Genomic DNA, 20,060 nt, shown 5'->3' with positions numbered 1-20,060 from the left:
AACAGACAGTTCAAACTCCTGCCTCAGCAAACTACTCTTCAAGTTAGAACAGGAATGCCTCAATACATAATCATCAGTCTGAATACAAACAGAATACTCACAAGGAAGTGTATGAGACTGGGCAATTTACAGCTCTGTCATATAGTATCCTACAGATGCTAAAAATGACAATTACAGGTGTCAAATACAAAAGTCATAGATAGTCAAGTGTACATACAATAAGATGCAACCTAAAAGAAGAGTAAATTTAAAGGTCTGAGGATGGTTGGGCGGCAGTGGCACATGCCTTTAATCCCAGCACTCTGGAGGCAGAGCCAGGCAGATCTCTGTGAGTTTGAGGCCAGCCTGGTCTACAGAGCAAGATCCAGGACAGGCACCAAAACTACACAGAGAAACTGTCTCAAAAAAGCCCCCCCCCCCCAAAAAAAAAAGGGTCTGAGGATGTAGCTCAATTGGTAAAGTGCATGCATGCTCAGAATGCTGGAAGGCCTGGTTCAATGGCCAGCACCACATGAGATGGCACAATGGTGCATGCCTGAAATCCCAACAGTTGCAAGATATAGAGGCAAGAAGATCAGAAGTCGTTGGGTGCAGTTGGTGCATACCTTTAATTCCAGCACTCTAGAGGCAGAAACAGGCAGATCTCTGTGAGTTAGATGCCTACATTGTGAATTCCAGTTCAAGGTTATCTAACCATACATATCTGATTTGAGATCAGCTTAAATAAATGACATCTTGTCTCAGAAGAAAAGAAAAATTTTTAAAGAGTTTTGAAGAATTTCTAAACAATACAAAGGGTAAGAAAATTACAATCTTTCCAGCAGGAATGGTCCTTCATTAAGCTAGTGGTGGCTTAACCATCTTCACAAGCTGAAAGGCAGCTGAACATACCGCCATAGAAGGGGTTGCCAGCATTAGACTTGACAATCTATGAAAGAAGCAGCACCCCCCACACATTTTTCCCTTGGAGAATATCAATGTCATGTATGTGTATTACGTGTTTTGAAAACATTTCTTTCTTGGTACATATTTTTTATTTGTTTTTCACATTTATATAGGGAGGAGTTGAAGATATCCATGCCACAGAAGTGTGCATGTGGAAGTTAGAGGATAACTTTCAGGTGTGGGTTCTAGTTATCACACACAGCAAAACACAGTTCATCAGGCTTGTTGGCAAGTATCTTATTGGCCAAGCCATCTCACTGGCCCTCTTGGTGTTCACACTATAAAGACTGGCAAAATTGTGGTGACTGCTGAAGTTGGGTAACAAGTACACAAGATTTTTTTTTATACATTTTTCACTCTACCTTTATAAGATTTTAAACTTCTATAAGTTTTTTTATTGCTATAAAGTTAAGGGGTTTTGTCTCAAATATTTTTCTTTGTACATCATTAAGTAACAGAAAAAAGGCTTGGTATACTTTGTATAGTAATCTAAAAATTTACTTAAAAAAAGTCTGACCACTGTGCTCAGTGAGTGGATGGCTTGGACAACCATGCCTACATAGGCAGCAAATGGGGGAAGGGGGAAGGGGAAGAGGGCACGAACCCGGGGGAGGGGGAGCTAGAGAGTAAACAAGTGGATCCTGGAGAGTTAGGGGAAGAGTGGGCAGTGACTATTAAAAGATAGCCTTTAATCCCAGCACTTGAAAGGCATGAGCAGGTAAATCTCTTACAAATTCAAGGCTAGCCTGGTATATATAGTGAATTCTAGGACGCTAAGACTACATAATGAAACCCTGCTTCAAAAATTAAATAAATAAAACAGAATACATGTATGTATGCATACAATTCTCAAAGAATAAAATAAACTACCTATTTTTTTTTAAACCCTCATACAGATCTTAGAGCCATGGTTCTCAACCTGGTTTCTGTGACCCTTTGGCAGGTAAACAACCCTTTTACTGTTACGATTCACAACAGCAGCAAAATTACAGTGATGAAGGAGCAAGAAAAATAATTTTACAGCTGGGGGTCACCACAACATGAGGAACTGTATTACAGGGTCACGGCGCTAGGAAGGTTGAGAACCACTGCCTTAGAAGCTAATGAATTTATATCCAACATAATCATTAACTTAAATAAACACAATTAATTCCAAATTTTAGGGACTAGAGAGATGGCTCCAAGGCTAAAAGCATGCCACTGGCTGTTCTTCCAGAGAACACAGGTTCAATTCCCAGACTCACATGGTGGCTCATGACCATCTACAACTCCAGTTCCAGGGGATCCAATCCCCTTTTCTAGCTTCCCTGGGCACCAAGTACACAAATGCCATATATGTAGGCAAAACACCCATACATATAAGATAGTAAATAAAATTTCCAAGTTTTACTTTTCCAACTGAACAATTCAAGCTGGGTGTGGTAGCGCATACCTTTGATTCCAGCACTCAAGGTAGAGGCAGACAGATCTCTTTGAGTTTGAGGCCAGTAAGGTCTACAGAATGAGTTCCAGGACAGCCAGGGCTGTTACACCGAAAAATCCTTTCTCGAAAAACAAAAAAACAAACAAAAAATTCAAAAACCACTAGCTGCTACTTGGCAGCTATCACCTAATGAACCATAAGTTACCAATACACAATAACAAGGCAACATAAGCCTATTTTGTATTTTGCATATCAAAACAATTCCAATTTCTTTCTTTTTTGCTTTTCGAGACAGAGTTTCTCTGTGTAGTTTTGGTGCCTGTCCTGGCTCTCGATCTGTAGACCAGATTGGCCTCAAACTCACAGAGATCCGCCTGGCTCTGCCTCCTGAGTGCTGGGATTAAAGATGTGTGCCACCGCTGCCCGGTCCAATTTCTATATTAATAAGTGAAAATACTCGCAAAATCATCAACATAAAAATCTCTCTTTTCTCCTCCTGTTAAGTCCCTATTGAAGCAGCATGACTGTCCTGAACCTCTCCCTCACCCCCTACCAGAAATAAAGCAATCTCTGAGGTAAAAGGTCTTTTGTTTTGGTTTTGGTTTGTTTTTTGAGATAGAGTCTCTGCATTAATTAGCTCTGGCTATCCTGGAGCTCACTCTGTAGACCAGGCTGGCCTCCAACTCACAGAGGTCTCCTGTCTCTGCCTGCTGAGTGCTTGGATTAAAGGTGTGCCCTGCCAGGCCCAGTTTTAAGGTCTTTTTCTATTCTCTCCCTTTGTTCAGACTTAGAGTAATTCACCAATATTCAGTTACTTTGCAAGTAATTTTAAGTTACTTATCCAATGCCAGTTGAGGGCTGAAAGTCGAGAATGGAGTTTCACAAACTAAAGCTTTAAGGCTGTGGTAATGGCTCTCTGCTTAAAGACTAGGAATTACAAGAGTATTTTGTTTTCAGAAGAAACAGAAATAAAATGATGGCTCTGGAGGGGTGGTGTGCAACATACAAGTGAGAGTGTGCAAAGACAGAAGAGGCCAATAGGAAGCAAGGAGAGAGGAGGGCACAGAAACACGGTGAGGAGGGTAGGCCTCCGGGCAGGACCTTGCTCTGTGGAGCTATTGGACATGATCTGGTATGGCCAGAGCACGTGCTCACCCAACACAGGTGGCACCAATCTCTACATATTGAGCAGGGAAAAAACTGTTCTGAAAACATCAACCACAGCTACATATAGAGTCTATTTCTAATCTATATATTTATTAAAATGAAATTCACTTCTAAAAGGTCCCAATTTTCATTCAACCATGTGAAACAACTTTCAGACCCCCTGCATATGGCTCAAGTAGGGAAACACACTGAGGCTGGGCTGGAGCACAGTGGGAGAGCATCAGTCTAGTAAGCATGAGGCCCTGAGTTTTATCTTAAGGGGAGCAAAAGGAAACACTGAATACAGTTCAGTAATAAAGCACTTACCTAGCAGGTACCATGACTGGGTGCTATCCCAATCACCTCCCCCAAAAGACAAAACAGGGCTGGTGAGATGGCTCAGTGGATAAGGAGTCTTTGCTACCAAGGCTCCCAATCTGAGTTCAATCCCCAGAACCCACATGGCAGAAGAAAAGAAGTAACTCCCCAAAACTGTCCTCTCATTTCTAAGTGTTATGGCATGCAAGCATGCATACACACATCTATGTACACACACAATAAATAAAAATTTAAAGACTTATTTTATGCTAAGTTTTAAAGTTATAAGACTTGACCTCTTATTTACTGTAAAGTGGTGCTGTAATTTTTTTTAATGAAAGAAACTATATACCGTCTATAATATTGCTTAATTTTTTAAATACCTCTTGGGCAAAAGTATAGCAGTTTGTTAGAACAAACTTGAAGTTTCTAGTCAGAAAGCAAAAACAATGTTTTAGGGGTGCAGACAAAATAAAATATAGTAAACATACTGACTCACCTACCAAGCCTTCATCAGCTGGTACAGACGGGTAATGAGAACAGAACAATACTGGGTGCTGTTAGGTAACTTTAACTCAAATGCTTGCAAGCAGATTAGACACATATTCAGGTGTCTGTGTAAGCTACTACAAATTACACTTGCTGAATCCCAGAGGGATTACACATCACAAATGTTTGAGATACAAATCAGCAGTCAATGAAATAAAAATCTGTTACACTCTTAATCTTTTCCCCTTCTTCAATTACTAGGAGGGGGAGAAGACGAAAGGCATACAAACATTCTGATATAGTAAACTAAATTCTTCACCAAAAAATAAAAACCCTTAATTCTGAGGTCACTGTGGCTTTTCTGATGATCAACCTGTCACCAGAAAGAAAAAGAACATAACAAGTAGCATAAGACCAGATACCAGATGAAAGGGGATCTCACAGAGGCAAACGCCCAAATGAGAAAGCAAATAGACCATGCCTGTCACTCCTAGAAAGCACTTGTGTAGTCTTTCACATCGCCAGGGCTCCACAGCTGTTCCTGTCAGGTCTTACCCCTGAGCGTACATTAAGGGCTGAATACATAACTGGTCAACTCCAACAGACTGGCTGATTAGCACCTTGGAATAGTCTACTCTTGACTTGATGTTAAGTGATGCTGAGGGGCCCACTATAAACTCCCTCATGGTCTTGCTGCTGGTTTCTGGTTGCTAGGGGCGGAGGAGAGGCTTACAGCACTACCAGTTTTAATAAAGTACTCAAATATTTTTAAAAGATTCAGTTAAAATTAACATATTCCCATGTATTTTCTATTTTTCCCAGGAGTATTCATAAATAAGAACTCATTAGATATACTTTTTATGATGTATCATCTTTTTCAAAAGAGCATTTTTTTGGAGGGGAAGTCTGTTTCCCAGCTAAACTGTTCCATATTAACACTGTTCCCATGAACTTTTAGCCAGACTGCATCAACAACAATACTACATCTTGTTTACTGAGTGTCTTGAGATGCCCTCATTCTCTCTTCACATGAATCCTAGGGAGGTTGCTATTACTAACCCTGTACCATAGACAAAGAAACTTAAGCCCACCTGACCAATACAGTAGTCTACAAATAGTTCAAAATTACACGTTCAATTTTTAAGTAGTTGTACTAAAATTTCAACAGGGCAAGCCACAAGGCCCAGGCTCTGTTCCCACTGTGCAACATTTGTCTCAGTTGTGGGAAGGGAGGAGAAAGGAGCAGAGCGCAACAAGTACCATTTAGTACTTCCTAAACCTAGCCAGTACTTCCCCAGTTTACAGTCCACTCACTTATTCTTCAAAACCACCTCAGAAGGGGGTATTATCTATGCATACTTTGCAGAAATTGAGGCAGGTGCAGGAGAAGTGAACTGGCCATGGTCACAAGCTAATACATGACAAAGCCAAGATGTATGCCTGTTGCATACTGGCTCAAGCATCAAGGTTCTTAACAACTGCACTCTACTGTCATGCTGAAAAGTTGCCTTGAATTGCATGAAAATGAAACTTTCAACCTTGCACCAAATGAGTAAATCGTGTGCTTGGATTAACTGAAAGATTGGTAGCAGTGCTTTCTAAGCATGTGAACCAGACACATGGGTACACCCCTGGTGAATAGATCATTGCACTGCTCAGGAAGCTATACACTGTAAATCTGGTTAAAAACCCCCAGTCCACCCCTCTCTACACTCAGACCCATACCCGCTATGTACTGTAAGAAACAGGCAATTTGGAGACATCCCAGTGCAATCCTCTATAAAATGAATGTCACTCTGGAATCATCTGAATGTATACAGTACCCTTCTATCACCCTTTTTCCTTCCAAAATGCCATTAAAAAACAACAACAACAACAACACACCTCAAAAGAAATGAATGAGTCTAAGCTACTTAAAAATCCTAACAAATGTCCAATGATAACTATAAATTTAAATGAGAAAAAATAAATGCAAACACTCATAATTCTGTAACTTGTCCAAATCCTACATCTGAAAAACACTGGGCCTCTTTGAAAGACTCAATTCTTAAACAAGCTTATTATGAAAGTAACTGGAAGGGCACAGAGAAAAGTCAATTTTTGCCTCAGATTCTAAGTATCTTGATATGCATATTTAAATTAAAAAAAATCACTGCTGTATTTTAAGTTACTGGGCTCCTTACCCTAATATCTAAAATGCATGACAATGCATTTAATTACACGAACAGAATCTGCAGCATGAATGAAGAATTTGTGTATGGATACTTAATACCACAAAACATAGTTGAGCAGCACAGGACAGGACCGGGAGGTGCCGAGAACTTCACAGCGCACACAGGAGCCATTGCAGCTCCCTCCATTGACATCGTAAAGTTGCCACATTTTCTGGGCTCTCTTTTGAATTAATGTGGCATCTGCTCCAAGTACAGCATGCTAACATTTTACTAAAAGACATTTTCATTGTACGTTTCTATCTGGTTTGCTTTTCATCCGAACTGTTTTATTTCAGTGGTCATCATTTCTTTATATCAAGTTGTGAAATTGGCATTCCTAATCTATCTCCTGAGCACAAGGGTGGGAAGACGACGTCCGCTTAAAACCTTTTAACAGCAATAATTACAATATGCTTTGCATATAGATTAAATAAAGAAAATAAACAGCACAGAGATTTTTGTAGGCTTTTTAGTATCAAGTCCTGATAAGTTAACAGCATCTGTTCCTTTCAGAAAAAGAATTCTGCTCTGAAGTGTTGGGGGTGGGTAAGAAGTAAACAAATACTAAACAGAATCATTCAAGTTACAAAGTTTGGTCCTGGTGAAATGATGATTTCAATGATTTGCATGGTATCCACCCTAGCTTGTGATAATTGCTTCCTAAGACATCCTCAAAAATGCGGCAGCAACGAGCCAAATACAACCACTTGTACTTAACATGCATGCCGCATACTCTACAGTGTTACGTCATATCAGGCACAGAGAAGACGCTTACCAAGCTATCCTGCGTTCTATAAACTGCCTAACAACAACAGGGAAAAAGCACTGCCATTTCTACGGGATTGGGAACTAGCAGGGGAGAAAGCCTTTTTCCTCCCTTTGGTCAACTCGGGTGAAAACAAATAAGGCTTGTATTTCTGTCTTTTGAGCTCACCTCTCAAGGCCTTTACTCTCAATCTTTCAGCTTTTCACAAGAAAGAAAGGCTGATTCTTTAAAACTAAAGAGCTGCAAAAGATCACTCCAATTTAAAAGCCCCACACCTTTTACCAACTATCCTCTAGCTGTCCCCATGGCTACTCCTCTTTTGCAGGAAAATACGGCCCAGCAGTGCGGTTGGTATCCAAGTGGGTGTGGACCCCTAGAAAGCCCACCCCCAACTTGCATTTTAAATCTCAGCCTTTTAAAATTCCAACTTGCCTGCATGTTTGACAGAAGATATTAAATACCAGTTCAGATTATTATACATTTGCTGGGAGCCATGATTTTAAAAAGGGTAGAGACCATGGGTCAAGAAGGCTAAGGACAGAATTTAAAAGTGTGGGAAATCAGGCTGTGTCTGTCATTAACCAACTAGGATTCTTGTGTGTGCCTCAGTCTCATAACCAGTGAGACTTCCTGAGCTCTTTGCTTATAAGACTCTTATGAGGAAGAAGAAAATATTCTCTCAGGCGTGGTCTGAGCCACTCAAGATGAAAGCATATTTATGAATGCTACCAGAGAGAAACACTCTTAACTTGGCTTATTAAAACACTGACACCCTGTCATACCCAGTCTTAAGGTAAAGCTTCAGCACTTGACCAGCTGTGGGTCTAAAGAAGCAGAAAGCACTTGAGATGCATGCAGAGTGTATTTTTAGGGTTAGAAAGCTTCTTTTTTTAAAACTACTATAATGAAAAACTTTTTATTAGCTATGCAAGAAAATGTTCAATTTAAAAATTACTAAGGTGAATGATGACAAATAACCTCAGCAACAAGTTAAAACACTCAAAACAGAATCAAAACAAAAACCACTAAAATAATTTACCTTTAAAAAATTCTTAAAAAATTAGTGGCACTATCAACAAGGCATTTGGTGGCAGAGTGAGTGGGCACAGTTGACAGGGTGAGGCAGCCAACACTACTCAAGTGCAGATATAAGCACAAGACAGATTCCCAGGCGTCATCTCTTTCTGCCCACGAAGCTAAAGAGGTTCGTTATTTAAAATACTACTCGATCACCATCTTGGTTTTAAAGCTCTGCTTTGTAAATATGAAGTGAATGCTTGACAAGAGACTACCAGTTTGAAAAGAACAAAATGGAAAGGTTCATCTGAAAATACAACTGCTATCTTTGTAAGTGTCTTCCAAAATAAACTATAAAATCTTAAGTTTCATATGGTGCCTCCTAAATACAGTCCAGAAAACAGTACTGTCACTTTAAGCTGACTTTTTAGAAGTGTTTTAAAAGTAATGGTGGCCGCAAATAAAGTACTTAGGATACTTTTTTGTCCCATAAGGAACAGTCAGTCCTGGGACATTAGGTTTATAATCGGACACTTAAGTCTTACCCATTTTTCTTCTTCCAACCCTGTTCCCATTCTCTACATGAACCTTATTTTCAAAAACAAGCAGGTTTTTATACGGTCATCTTTCTGAAAGAAGGAAACTTCACAAGTGTATTATGCTGCAATTCCACTCCTTCTCAGATGTATGCACATACACATATATAACTGCACAGAAACACAAGCAGTGTGAGAACTAGGAAACCTTTAACTTTTCTTCTTCTCTACACGCATGCTGCTCTAATGACTTTCATAATTGAGACTGCTTTTATACTATTTCTTCAAAGAAAGCATTCTTAATTATGCTCTAAAATGTCCAGAAGTTATATAAAGACTAAAATCATAAATGTAAACAATTTGTGTGTACCAAAAAGATTTGTAAAGCCCATACTAAAGTGTCGTATTAGGCCACACCCATGCCACTTGAGGCGCCCTGCTCATCCACGAGACAGGCACTGCCTTAAATGTCTGTGCTTCCATGCCATCCCGGTGCCTCCTGTGCAGTCCCCAGAGCTCCACCACCACCACAGAAGTCTCCAAATGACCCTGCATTGCTGGGGCCATTTCAGTACATTACACACTTCTCTAAGTTTCTGTGGACAACACAGTTTGGAAAGCATTCTGCACCCTTAAGAGCAGAAGCTCAGGGACGAAAGGGGCCTGGATACAAGCTGCAGCGTTTGCCACCGACCTGACTCCAGGGAAACCCCGACTTCCACACTTCTAAAATGGAGGATAATTACAGCAAATCCTCAACTATTTCTGATAATTAAACAAGATACTTATGTGTAAAAGCTTATTAGCACCATATACATATACTCAATGATAAAGTAATATTAACAGATAACCCAACAACATACATTGATGCACACTTACTATTAACACATGAAAATATTTTCCAACATAAGAATGGCCACAATTAAAACATTACAACCTGTTGGTACATTTCTCATATCTACACTATAATGTATACATAAACATATCAGAGTATCTACTATCAAGAACAAGTTACAAATTATGTCTAAACACATCAAAAAACTTGTCAGAACCAGGTATGGTGGTATACACCTATAATGCCAGTACTCAGGAAGCTGAGACCGAAGTTCCAGGCCAGCCTGGGCCTCACAGCAAGACTTCCTCTCACAAAAACTTATCTAATGAGACTGGAGGGACGGCTCAGTGGTTAAGAGCACTGGCTGCTCTTGCAGAGATCTCAGGTTTGGATTATAGCACTTACATCAGGCAACTCACAAGTGCCTGTAACTCCAGCTCCAAGAGATCCAATGCCTCCCCAGGCTCCAGGCACACATGTAGGCATGTGGGACACACAGATACATGTTGGCTCTCACCCATACAACATAAAATACAAATAAATAAATAAACAAAATGCTTTAAAACTTGTCTACTGTGGGCAGAGTAGATCACTAATTTTTGGTTCATTTACACTCTAACTCAGAAACTTAAATTTTATAATAATATTAACAAAACAGATATTTAAATATAAATTCAATTCACATATACTATTTTAATCTATAAAGTACATTCACGAATACTATCTCATCTAGTCCTTTTAATAGCAAGCTCATATTTATTTTCCACTGGGAAAACTAACCCCCAACAAGACTGAATTTCCCAGGATATTCCTTATACCACATCATCATGTGATATGCAGTGACCTGAGACATTTCATGAAAAGAAGGGAGAACAGTGTTCAGTAATTTTAGTGTGTCTGAAGAGTCTACAGTGAAGAAAAGTAACCACCCCGTTTTACTGTCCTGATTTCCTGTAGTGTTTCAGGAACTATGTGACTCCATATGGCAATCAATTTACAGAAGGAGAATTCACACAAGCGTGATTATTTTCTGTGGCAGCCCATTAATATCAAAGCCATTTCCCTCCTTACTGTCAGTCATTCCATTCAACTCTTTGTAACTGCTGAATTTATTCATTTTAATATTAACTTTAAAAACAAACTAATAGAAAAGAAATAAAACAATTTATAATATAGAAACATATCCAACCAGATTCCATATATTTTTTGACACTTCTAAAAGATTTTGTCCTCCTACGGAGGGCAAGGCTAGATTTAGAGTCAATTGATACTTTGAATACTTCTAAGAAATAGTTTCAGTAAATAGCTCAGCAGTAGTCTATGAGCATGTTTTAAGAAGTCCACGCTAGGGAATGGATACCAGTTAAGCAGGTAAAAAGACAATTATCTGATGCTTCTACATCCCAACTAAGGCACAAACACCAGAATTTCTGTTTATAATTTTCAATATTCCTAAGTATCCCTGTCCTACCTTAAACATCCCTTTCTCATCTCAAATAGATAAAAGCAAAAATATCCCCAAAGTTTAAGAGCCTAATAAAGTCAATACCTTAAAACAGAGCTGGAGAAGGGGGGGATGTAAATACTTAAAATGTAAAATCTTCTGAACCCATATTTTTTAAGTACAACCCAGACTTAAAATGACCTTGTATAGGGGTGAGGACAGCTCAATGCATCCATGCCTCCTCTACATCAGTCCCTTAACACTGCATCTAGAGGTATGTGCTTCGAAACATGACAGGGTTTCCCCAAAGGTGCACTCACCATGACACTAAGAGCATTTCTGCAGAATCTTATTTTTATTAACCAGCTATTTGGATATTCTAACAGTACAAACATGACTAACGAAGAAATTGTCATCATCTTTTAAACTCTCTCAAGTCAATGAAACACAGCAATACAATAATACTCAACAGGTACGGCTGAATCCTGCCAACACCCTGCTACTGGGGCTCATTTGTCCTGTTTTGGGCATGTGTCATTTCGGTTGAAAACTGAGGCACACAGACACTTAATGCACAGCAAAATCATTCTAAGCCACATTGTTACCATAAGCTAAAATCTCGAGGCCTTTAAAAACCATGTGAACTTCTAATCAAATTACAACATGAAAAGAAGTAAAAAGGTGAAGGAAGCATTTTAAATAAAAATGACTGCCGCTAATTCTAAGCATTTCCTGAGCTTTAATTGTATGCCAAGCACTATGCTAAGTAAGTGGACTTCTGCACCCAATCCCTGTAACAGCCCTAAAAGAGTTAATAAAGAACTTTCAAAAGAAAGTTTTGCAATCTTATCAATGAAAATCTAAACTATTTAAGAACCTTCCCTTTCCCTCTCCCTTTCAGGCTGCATCTTCTAGTACTCCATCTACATGGAGCAGGGTGAAGTAGAGCAAGCCTGTAAAACAAGGACTCCAGAGCAGGGGCAACAGGATCACAAGAGAAAGACACCAGTCTGAGCTAGAGTGAGATCCTGTCTCAAAAAAAAGGAGGGGGGGGACCTGAAGCAATAAGACTGTGAGTTCAAGTCCAGCTTGGACTCTGCAAGACTCTGTCTCAAAAATTTAAAAAAAAAAAATGAAATAATTCAATTACATTGAATCATTTATTTTTCTCCCAGTTAGAAGGTACTGACAATTATTAGAGAAGCATCACACAACTCTGAATTTAAACACTGGAACAAAAACCCCTCTGTTCCCACTGGGGCAAAAGAAGCATATGTGTTAGGCCTATCCAACAGGCTTCTACTGCCCACACTAGAAAGCAATGATGCCATACTTCTTTAGTAACCTATTCCCCACATACACAGAAACCACTTAAAATTTCCAAGTCGTTTTGAATATGTTATTCTGCATTTAAATCTTATAGAAGCCAGTAAAAGCACTGTGATAAACCAGAACACTAAGCTGTTTATAAAGTTTCACTTTAGAATTTCACAAGTGGAATAATCATGATTTTATTAATTAATGAATTTTCTTTAAAAAAAAAAAATAAAGTTTTTAGAAGCTTGGAGACCTTTATATATAAAATGGAGCAGACATGAAAGAAGAGTTCTCTGTGCTAGTTAAACCAACTACATGCCCCAGCATGCAATGCTTTAATATGAAGTTAGGAAAAAGCTGCAGTGCACCCTGGGACTTGTAGTAAGTAAACCAGCTTCTTGCCACAAGTTTCAGGAAAGACTGAACTATGGAGTACAATCTGATTAGGTCTTATTTTCAGGGTCCAATCAAAGATCAAATCTGTTTGTTCTCTGCTCTAGTACTGCTTCTCCAGCACATATTAGAGAAAGTATCAATTAGCATTAATATTTCCTACCAGAAAAACCTTAAATGCACAAAATGTTTTAAAAATAATTGGTATGATAGAAATGTAATTTTACACTTTTTTTTTTTTTTGTTTTTTCGAGACAGGGTTTCTCTGTGTAGTTTTTGCATATACTCTTTAAAATAAGTTTCGTTGGGCCGATTGCAACATTCTTATCATTTCTCCCCCTCCCCACAATTTTTTTTGTTGTACAGAGTCTTAACAATTATTCAAGATGTATTTTTAAATAATTTTTCTCGAAATTTTTCAAGAAATTCAAGCCAAGCATTTCCTATACTCTAGGATTGCCCACTAGAATATATTCTCACAGTAATATGCATACACATCCTCACAACGAAATATCTAAGTTCTTCTTTTGTCAAATCCTTCCTTAACGGTTATGCCCACCACTCATCACGCTTAATTCTATACACACATTTCTGTAAAGTATTTTTAGAAAAAAAAATATTCTAACTGTAGGCCTAATTCTCTCATTCACAAACTTCCTTCAAAAATACAAAAGTTTTTGTACGCTACCAATAACATGTCCAAATCAAAGCTGACAAATCTGAACTATAGTTTATGTATATATAGTTCCTTACTGACACCCCTGTTTTCTCCAAGACTCTGGAAGGCAGCTGAGAAAAAACTGTGCAGTCTGCATCAGGAGGCTTACCACAGGTGGTGGGTTATTTTCAGGCAACAGTACCTTTGCAAACATGCTGTGGAATATGGTCCAAGAAACTCCTAACAAGGAGAGATAAGCTGGCACATAGATTAACACAATCCAGCTAAAAGTCACCTGCAGCATGTGCTAACACATTTCACCATAAAAGTGACAGGCTACTAAAGTATCTGAAGCCTCATCAATACAACAGGACTGTCCATAAGGCCAGAGATAGCAGTTGCCATGGTTACTATCACCCACTTTTATCATGAAATTACTGTCATTACCCTGAAGTTTCAGGTACTTACTTAAATGTTAAAAAGGAGAGTTCACTGTTCTGTCGAGGGAGAGAAATCAAGTGCTGCCTGATTTGTAAGCATGCCACTTTAGAAATGCACATGGTTAACAACACTTGGATCTGCAGCAGGAAAAAAAAAATCAATTCCTTTCTGCTGCTCCTGTTCCTCAAGCACTGACAGTTTGTATTTTCAATGCAGCCAAAACAATAAAACAAAACCCATCTTTTTGGCCTCTGTGTCTGAGTTATGTTTTTCCCCAAGGCCCACAAACAGAGTCAAAATAAAACTATTAGGCCCCACCCCTTCCTACCTACATATTACTGGTTTGATTTTTCCTCTACATTAAAAAGCAGAAAATGTTACCTTAGTGGATTCAAAAATACAGGAAAGAAGAGTTTCCTGAAACTGTACATGAACTCTTTTTTTTTTTTTTAAATGAATAAAAGTAAGGGGAATAGAGGAGAGGGACTTGCAGAATGTTGGGAGGAGAATAGAGGGGGTGGATTCAAAATGCCATAGAGTCTGTGAATGAAAGTTACTCCAGCAAAGCAGTAGTGATGAGAGAAGCCCGTCTCTACATGAGAAGACTCACCCCCCACAGCCAGGTACCCCAAGGACAGACAAGCAATTGGAATGTTGTTCTTCAGAGTCTATCCCAAGAGGGGCATGGTAATTCATGCCTGCAGACCCAGCACTTGGGAAACTGAAGCCTGAGGATTACCAAAAATTCTAGGCCAACCTGAGCTCCTTAGCAAGACCTCACCTCAAAAAGAAAAAAAAGAGACTATTCCAACATTGTTGCAGATGATAACTATTCAAAGAATTATATAAAAGTCTATAAAAAGAAAATCTGTATATACATAGGAGCATACAAAGAAAAAACTGTGCTCTTTAGAAATAGTTATCCAGGAGGAAGATGGCTCAGTGGTAAGAGCACTAGCTGCTCTTGCAGAGGATCTGGGTTTAGTTCCCAGCACCCATGTGGCAGATCACAATTGCCCATAACTCTAGCACTAGGGGATCTGACACCTCTTCTGGCCTCCTTGGGCACCAGGCATGCACATGGGTGCACAGACATACATGTGGGCACTGTTTCGAGACAGGGTTTCTCTGTGTAGCTTTGCGCCTTTCCTGGAGCTCACTTGGTAGCCCAGGCTGGCCTCGAACTCACAGAGATCCGCCTGGCTCTGCCTCCCAAGTGCTGGGATTAAAGGCATGCGCCACCAACGCCCGGCTACAAATAAATCTTTTAAAGAAGAAATAATTATCTATAGTAAGTTTTATGCAGTATTAACATACTACCACTGAAAAATAAATACCAAAGTGGCAAAAATAAACACTTGGTGTGGTTAATATGATCAAGACATATTGCTACACTTCTAAAGATGACTTAGGCCCACATAAAAATCCACAGGCAAATGCTCCTGAGAAGTCAACATAAACCCAGCACAAAACAATACGAAAATTCAAATGTTTCACCTATCTGAATAGACACATAAAGGAATTCTAGCAAAGGTCAGAGGCCTAAACTTTAATCTCATCCAGTCTCCTTTTGGATAGGAGACTAATCATAAAAGCCTTCAGCAATAAAACACTAAGTACACAAAAATTTAAAGGCATACTGATGTGACTTTAACCTCAGAATTCCTTTACAAAATAAATAAATAAATAAATAAATAAATAAATAAATAATCTGTGTTCACCATGGCATAAAAAGTTACCATCTTCATGAGAAGTTTCCTTTTGATCTAAACAGTTTCATGCCTTTCTTGCCCTTCCCAAGAGCAAGTTTCTATATTTACTTTCTAACTTGGGCTATTTCATGAAGAACACTCATTTATAAAATTCAGAACACAACACTCCTAAACACAAGGGTTCCCAATTAACTCTATTTAACTTAACTTTACCATTCCAAATTTGTAATCAGAGTCTATGAAGAAAGACACTTTTTGGTTATTTTTACACAGACACACACACACAAGCATTTAAGCCTCTAGAACTGAGTAGTCATTTCCTCACATAACCTTCTAAAAGGAGAAAACAAAATAACATATATTTACCTAACACTAATGCACAGCCATGCACATTTCACTGTGAAACAAGGAAGCACTTTTCAGAAAGTTAGCAGTCAATCAAAACTTTAGCAGGAACATTTGTTACTCTGTGTATTAATAAAAGTCTACCAAGAGTCCAGAAACTTAAATATTCACTAAAGTCAACACTACCACACAACAGAAAAAGGAAGAAAACTTTTAATAGGGGACATACATTTCACGCTATCTTCAAAAGAAAAAAACATTTTTTTTTTTTAAATTATGAAAAACTGCCTAAGCAGCATTTTTTTAAAAAAAGCTTCAAAAGTGTTAACAAAGAAATTTGGGGTAATGGGGGGGGGGGGTTCATAGTGTCCAGCATGTACTTTTAAGCATTAATGTCCTAACTGATATGGAAGAACTTAGCATTTTAAAACAGAACTTTGTTTATGTTTTAATCCATTATCTATCTTATCAACAATGTCTACATGGCTTCTGGCAATTTACAAAGAACTTTCACATGTACTACTTAATTTGATTTTATTGAAAAAAAAATACAATACTATATCTATAAAATTGAAAGCTGGTCCATCCAATTTTCTCTGTGTTTCTAAGTTTCAAAACTTTGATACAAAACTTTACAAGCAATCACAGTAGCTTATTTTGACTCACAATCAATTCATCTAACACTAAGAAGTTCAAAGGACCATGTATCACGAAGGCCATGAAAATGTTAAAGTGGCTACTTTTAGTTTTCTACAGTCATTGTTAAAAGTTACTAATGGACACACCAGCAAAGATATATTCACACAGGTGTAACTTTCCTTCAAGTTTATATTTCTTGAGACAAGGTCTTAGGATGTAGGCCAGGCTGCCATGACTTTCAGAGCACCTGCTTCCCAAGCCTACTAGGATTACAGGCCAATCAAGTACTGGAATTACAGAGCACTCTATCTAATTTCACATATAGTTTAAAAATCACAGTCTTTGAAAAAAATCATTTTCCCCCAACAACATCCCATTTTCCAAAAATGTCTGTATATCCTATTTCTAGTATCATGTTTGCAAGACCTAAAGCCTGACATCATGCCACTTATTTTTGTTTATTGCAACTTCAAAGAATTTTTTCAAATTCTACACTCCACATATCAATACCACACTAACTCCCCTTTAAAAGAAAATAATCCTAACAGTACCCTACTCTTAACCCCAACACCCACAATAACAAACTTATTCTGCATACTATCATAGGCGGGTACAAAGCAGATTTCCAAGAGCCAAGGCTATTTATTAAGAGTATTTTAAAACAGACTTACTCTAAATCTTCCTGGAACTTTACTCCAGTTGCTTACGAGCTAAGAGAGCTTCAGGAAGTAGCAAGACCCTCACAATTAGAGAGATTGCCTTTAACTTGTGGAGCACCTCCTGCTGGATGGGCCAGAGAGCGTCATGTAAACAGACGGGTTTCTGAAGCAGCTCCTTCCAGATAGCTGAACAGGAAAAAGAACTGGCCACTGGAAGCCAAAGGAAATAGAGTCCCCTTCGTCACTTACATCCCCGTAAAATAAAGTATGGCCCAGGCAGGTGTCTTTTCAATGTATTATTCTTCCAGCTCCGTAAAGATTTGCCTAAGTCCAAAGTTTGACCACCTTCACTGTGTGAAGTCATCTAAAAATCTTAAGTTAAAAATGTCTTCAAGAGCACTTCAGAAAAAAATAAAATAAAATAAAAAATAAAAGATTTTTATAATAGGCAACCAAGTAATGCCAGTCAAAATGTACATACTGTGCTACCAAAAACCAAAAGTCTCTAGTAAAAAAAAGCCCCTAGAACAATTCTAACATGTTAGTCAGATGTTTGTGCTTTGAGAATTACTCTATTACTAGAGTCTTCACTTAAGGATAGCAGCACACATACTCAAAAGTTGAGAACTGAAATTCTTAATAAACATGTGCATTACTACACTCAAAAATTTCTCTTTGCCACCAAACATGTCCTCAGAATTTTTTTTTAATGTATTCTTAGACATTTAAAATGGCCCTCGGTAAGCTAGTGTTAAGCTCACAACAGATTTCATACACATGTGAAGACAGAAGAAAACAGCAAGGAACTTACCGAAATTAAAATGAGTAACAGTATTCCCAGGAAATTTTCGGTCATGCTTTCCTACAAGGCTGTAAACCAAGTAGATGGTAAAACTTTGAAAAGGGGGAGGGGGCTAACCTTCAAAAACCAATAGGAGAGCTGACCTACTTATTTCTACTGCCCAACTGTGAGGAAACATGAAATGTAAACAAATAACATAAAGACTTTTCCAAAAAGTAGCCTTACACTTCTTAGCCTCAATCTGAGCCCCCTGAACAGGCCCTCAATAAAGCTACGGATGATGCTAAAGATTTCTCTAAAAGGTGACCCCCCCCCCGCCCGGCGCGCGCGCGCGCCCCCAAAGAGCCACCATAAAGAGCGTCTGCCAAAGGGCTTCCTTCCTAGAATGCACAACTGCCTTAAAGGAAAAAAGGAAGAAAGAAAAAAAAAAAAAACCCTCAGCCAGCCCAAATGAATCTGATTCTAACATTCAGCTATCAATTATTAATAAATAAATGCCCTTCCCTCTCTAACTTCCTCAGCTCAAGACTCTACATTCCTGATACCTACCATTAAGCATAACTAGCATCCCAGCTATGGAGTAAAATCTTAGAAGTAAAAAAAAAAAAAAAAAACACAGCCACAAAGTTCACTGTCAAGGCCAGTGCTGAGGCCCACACATGCCGAGACCTTAAAATCACATTTGAGATTCTAGAAATCCATACTCCCGAAGACATCATTTAAAAACAACACAATGTGGACGTGCAGAGGGAGATCCTCTACTTCAAGACCTAAACAAAGAATATTTCAACATATGACCGGAATATGATGACACCGGATTCACCCACAAAAACAAAACCTGTCTACCATTAGCCGCCGTACCCTCATCTCAACAACTCAACTACTTAGAAATCACTCCCAGCACATCTACACCCCACAATCGGCATGTGGCCTCCTCCCGGGGTGCAAGCCACAAGACAAAGTTGAAAGGAGACCTTTCTCGCCCGGTGCCCCCATGTCCACATCAAACCCCTCCCCTGCCAGGGCCACCTTGCAGCTACCCACCATTGCGAGCGTGGTCAAGGGAGGAGGAGGAAGAGGAGGAGGAGGTAGGGGGAAAAAAAGAGAGAGAGAGAAAGAAATCCTAACAGCACCGCTCAGCAGAATAAAGAGAGCAGAGAGAGGATGACGAGAAGTGTTGGGAACTGCGTGCACCGCGGGGCTGGACCAAACGGAAAGAGTCCCACTCCGCGCGCCCCTCCCCCCGCGGCCCGGGGGGGAGGGGCGGCCGCGGCCCCTCTCGGAGGGGCCTGTGAGTCCCCGGCCCGCGCGGGGTCCCGGGGCGGCGGGCGGGCGGCGGCGGCGGGAGGGCCGCCCCGGGGTGAGGGGTGCAGGCGGACTCCTCGGAATAACAAGTTGCAGAAGAAGAAGAATAAGCGGAATTTCCCCAACGCTGCTCCGGCCACCCAAGACAAATGCACCAACACACACTCACTCACACACACTCGGGCCCGGCAGCGTCAGCAGCCGCAGCTTTTTTTTTTTTTTTTTTTTAAACCAGATCTCTCAGTCCCCAAAAAAGATGGTTTTCCAAAAAAAAAAAAAAAAATTTTTTTAAATTAAATAACCATAATAAAAACTTCCCCCGACAGCATCCCGGGGGGTGGGGGTGGGGAAGGGGCCCAGGCGGCCATCCCCCGGCCGCAGGCACTCGCGGGGGGCGGCCTCGGCCCGCGCCCCCCGCGGCCCCCCAGCCGGGCCCCCCGCCGGGACGCTGGGTCGCCCCCTCGCCGCCACCCCCGACGCGCCGCCCCTGTCACCCGCTCCGGCCCTGCACTCAGCGCCCAGGCTCCCGAGGCTGCTCATAAACTTACTTCCAATCTATCCTAGGGAGGGGTGGAGGGCAGAGGGGAGGAAGGGGGGAGACGAGGTATTCCCATTGTCTTTTTTTTTTCCTGGGGGGGGGAGAGAGGAATAGGAAAA

General features: G+C 39.9%; 1 protein-coding gene across 18 annotated transcripts in view; it reads right to left on the bottom strand.

Moving 5' to 3' along the window:
- The window catches only part of Phf21a (PHD finger protein 21A), a 179,649-nt gene extending 160,014 nt beyond the window's left edge, over positions 1 to 19,635 (bottom strand). For 5 of the 18 annotated variants that reach the window (XM_028878962.2, XM_037205010.1, XM_037205011.1 and 2 more), the window contains exon 1: positions 18,108 to 19,632. The gene's annotated coding sequence lies outside the window, so the exon portion shown is untranslated. Of the gene's footprint in view, positions 1 to 18,107 lie in introns of all 18 variants that reach the window. The other 13 variants (XM_028878970.2, XM_028878965.2, XM_037205012.1 and 10 more) reach the window with 7 other exon arrangements.
- Positions 19,636 to 20,060: the final 425 nt, after the last annotated feature.

The sequence above is a fragment of the Peromyscus leucopus genome, chromosome 4, assembly GCF_004664715.2.
Source record: "Peromyscus leucopus breed LL Stock chromosome 4, UCI_PerLeu_2.1, whole genome shotgun sequence".
Taxonomy (NCBI): domain Eukaryota; kingdom Metazoa; phylum Chordata; class Mammalia; order Rodentia; family Cricetidae; genus Peromyscus; species Peromyscus leucopus.
The sequence above is the reverse complement of the archived record's forward strand: the minus strand, read 5'-3'. Positions and strand labels throughout refer to the sequence as shown.